Genomic DNA, 4703 nt, shown 5'->3' with positions numbered 1-4703 from the left:
ACACACACACACACACACACACACACACACACACACACACACACACACACACACACACACACACACACAAGGTTCTCAGAGGTATATATATTTCTTTACATTTATAAACATATATATAAAGATACACATTTTCCAATATCTCCTTTTATTTACATATATTTTTCTGATCCTTATATATTTATTTATATATATTCTTACAAATATTTATAGGAATATGTGTCTTTATATACACATATTTATTTATACTAAGAAACATATTTGTGATTATATATTCATATATTTATATTTATTGATACATTTATATATAGGTGGATATACACTTATACACATATTTTATATATATTTATAGATATTTATTTATTCCTCTGATATAATCCTCTTATAGATAGATGTCTATGCATATATATAGGTTTATATATACCTTTCTCATAGATTTCATTTATGCTTTTTAACTTGAGTATCCCTGATTGTAGCCCATGCCCCTCACAAGTCTTGTTGCATAGCTAGGATAAGTTTTAAGACTAGAAGGAGGCAATACCATTCATAAATAGGCATAGGTATATAAACATGCCTGCATATCTTGCAATCCAGATATATTTAGTCACGAATATATGGGTATTACTATTTAGGAAGATATTGCCTTCTTCTAGGATTAAAAATTACCCAACTATCCTCTTCTTTATTTTCGTAAAAGCATCTCTATTTTTAGTCGACTACAGTAGATGTATGAAATGTCCTAGGTCGGACATCATACATCAACTCTCTATCTCGATTAAATCTTCAATGACGGCTCCTTGCAAGATGAGGGGACATTCCTTCACTGATTAGACAGATGAAGTACCCGTAGCTTGATAGCTAAAGGCGGTGGTAATTATGACCTTGATCCTCGGAGAATGCATTCCCTGCCTCGTAACTATTCATCATTAAGTTGCTCATTATGAAGCATTATAAGTGCAAGTTCTATTTAGAATGCCTAGCTGGTTTTCTGGGTCATTTCTCATTTTGAGCTGCGATGGATACCCCTCTTAGGCTACTAGGGTTAAAACGCCAAATCGCCTTTGTGGGTGAGATCAAGGAAGAAAGACTGAAGGGTATTCTTACCCAACGTAACCCTCTGATCTCTAAAGCTGTAATAAATTTTTTAGGGAATGACATCATCACAAATGAGGACCGGACCGGAGCAAACCCTGACATTGCAGCTATGTTTTTAGCCCTTGCATTGCATTTTGAGAAAGATAGGGATATTGTGGTGAAGCTGTGCAAGAAGGTCTTCATAAAAGACATCCTTGGTGAATTGGAAAGGGTGGTGATCAACATAGATGAGGAGCTTACAGCTCCCAAACCTTGGGATTATGATATTCTTATCAGAATGAATAACCCAGTGCCTCGCTTCCCCATTCTAGTGATCAATGACCCGGTTGCCTTCAAAGCTCTTCGCCCTGTTAGAAGTAGAAACTTCCATTTCCTCTCATGGATTCTTCAAGTCAAAAAATCTCCCTGTGAGAAATGACTGATTAACTATCTGGAGGTGGAGAATATCACGATTATCCCTAATAATATGACAATCCCACGCTCCCCTGCGGGACCTTCAGCATCAACTCCAGAGAGCTTTGGCTCCAAGCCTCCTCACAGGCTAGGCAAGAAGGGTTGAAGCTCCTTATGGTTGGCATGCATCTAGGTTTCTGCATTTCCTTGTGTGTAGCTTGATCATTTTTGGTGGCTTGCCTTTTGTCTTCGAGGCACTCTTTTTTTATGTTCTTAGAAGTAACAGACCAAATCATATGGTTGTATTTTCATCGCTTAGAGATCTTTGTTTATGTTTTGTTAAAATCGATCTATATGTGAACTCACACACACACACACACACACACACACACACACATATATATATGTGTGTATATGTAGACGTATAAAAATGACCATATTCCTAAATGATTATTTTATGTTCATTTCTCTATTTGATTAAATCCAATTTAATTAAATTACCCACATTCCTCTATTTAATTAAGTAAATTACTCAATTTATTTAAATTAAATTCACTATACCCATTTAATGAATAAATCATTTTATTCAATTAAAACCCCCCTATCCACTTTTAATTAAATTCAAATTTAATTAAATAGTTATCCTAAAATTGAATAAATATAATTTATTTAATTTCTCCAAATTGCAACCAAATTGAATTAAATTAATTTTATTTCAATTAAATCCTATTATCCCTCCATCCACTTGCAAAATCCTAAACCCCTTTCTAATCCCTTCTAGAATCTTCTAATCGCTTCTAATTAACATAACCCCTCCTCTAAACTTTGTCACATCCCTAAGCAAAGGGAAGTCACTTCTCAAAACCTCAAAGTCTTTGATAACCATTAAAGGCTTCCAACTTTCAACCACTTAATCCCCCAAAGTCTCCAATAACCATTAATGGTTAACTCAAACCCTCTTACATGGTTAAAGAATTTGTTTTAACTCAACCTTCACCCAACCCAAGGGTCTCATCAGGCCTTTAATGCTTTGACCATGATTATCTCTTAATCATTTGCACAAAGGTTTATCCTTGGATTAACTCTTAATCCAGTGGGTAATCCTAACTTAAGCTTGACCCTTACCCTCTAGATAACCATGAGGTCTCCTCAGGCATTTAATGCCTCCAACCCCTTCTCTCAACCCAACCCTATGTTGACACTTGTCACCATTTCATTGGTGCCAATTACAAACATGGATCCCCAACTTTCAAACTCAACCCTTGATCTACCCTTTCAATCCTGACCATCCATTGCCCTATTTTTGCTATAAATAGAGCTCTCATTCCTCCATTTCTACATATAGAGAATCCCTCAAATTTGTAGTATCACACTTATGCTCAAATACATTCAAGCTTTCATATCTCATTTTATGCTTATCATTTTAGCCTCTCTTTTAAATCAGGAATTAGTCTAAATATGCATGTTTAGAATACTTTCTTTATCATTTAGCTCAATCATAGACTAAATATATCATGTTAGGATAGTACTCATACTAACCTTGTCATCTTATCATCTAGTTTATTGCATTTTAAAATCATGCATAGCTTAGAATGCATCTCATACTAAAATCTATCAAAGCATCCCTCATTCTTGCATTTGCCATCCCTAAACCATTTTGCTCAGTGATCTGAGAGCAAAAACATTGGTTTGAGGGACATTGTGAGATAGAGAACCATGGGACCAAACTTGGGAAGTTGAGTAATACTTCATTACTCCATAGCTTGCACCAAGAAGTCCTGTGTGTGTGTGGACTAGTATTTAGCAATATTTTCACATATTAAATTCTATCAGCCCACTTTTCCCGCATACAATATCAATATATATATATATATATATATATATATATATATATATATATATATATATATATATATATATATATATATATATATATCATCCTTCTGGCATATTCAGTTCATTCTTAGTGATCTCCAGTATAAGCTCCTTAGGACTGAGGCCGCAGGGAGAATTTTTCATTTTTATGACATACAATTTAGGCATGGATGGAATTCTGTTTGAACCAAATTCTATGATGGATAGTAGCTCCCCGGGTTATCTGTGCAGATCTGTTATAGGAGTTTACTTCTTGAGCCTCCCCATAAATCTACGATGGATCTCGAACATTGACCTTTCATTATGTTTCTGGAAATTCTATGACTGATATCTTGAGTTTTTGTGTTAACAGGAGGACCATTTGGCAGGTATGATCATATGGTGTTATTTAGATTAGAAGATGATCTCTGCTCGTTTTTTCTAACTTTTTTTGGTAAGAAACGTCGCAAGTATTTGTGTAGCTTAGGGGCAGGGCCTGCTTCACCTTGGTATCTCAAGTAAAGAATGATCTCCGCTCACAAGAAGAAGAGTCTTCCCATTGGCAGATTGCTACTCTATTCACAGAAAGGTTTCTTCAAGACTATCTAGGACATGGTTCCATTATCAGACCATTATTGTAATTTAAACTATATTTTTTCTTCTGACCCTTACAGGATCTGGGCTAGACCGGAGGTTTTCTTTCCTCCATTCTTTCCTACCGGTGTCCACACTGAATGGAGGTGTATTTGTAACTATTTTTTAAATTAATAAAATTCTTGGCCTCGGCCTTTTATCAATCAAAAAAAAAATATAGATGTTAAAAGAATTATTTTCGCACTTTATGTTTTTATATCACATATTAATGATCATCTCTTTAATTTTATTATCATATTTGGATTTATATAACTACAAAATCAATGGCTATTTTAAAACTATTTGATGATATTATATTAGAATTTTAAATAAGAATCTCATTTTTTTTAAACTGAAAAAAATGCAATGTAAAGAGTAAAATGTAATTTAAGACTACCGAGATTATGCCCAGAAGCATCTACAATGACATCAAAATATCTGTAAACAAAAAATCATTTTTGAAACAATTTGACATGCAATGAAAGTGTTACTTTATTACTCCAAATAAAATACAACGCTAGTTTATAAAAATGAATAATTTTATATTTATATTTTAGACCTCTAATAATAAAAAAGTTGTTGGTTTGAACCTCCTCTTTTAATCTCAAACACATCCATCACATCTATCTCTCTATTTTAAGCCTCCTTGTGAAGAGAGTTCGAGACTTCAAAATGTAAATAATTTCTATAACTATTCATTGCGGTTCTTTCCATAAAAGCAGTTTTTTAAG

Source organism: Cryptomeria japonica, chromosome 7 (genome assembly GCF_030272615.1).
Source record: "Cryptomeria japonica chromosome 7, Sugi_1.0, whole genome shotgun sequence".
In the NCBI taxonomy this organism is placed as follows: Eukaryota; Viridiplantae; Streptophyta; class Pinopsida; order Cupressales; family Cupressaceae; genus Cryptomeria; species Cryptomeria japonica.
This window is presented reverse-complemented; position numbering follows the sequence as displayed.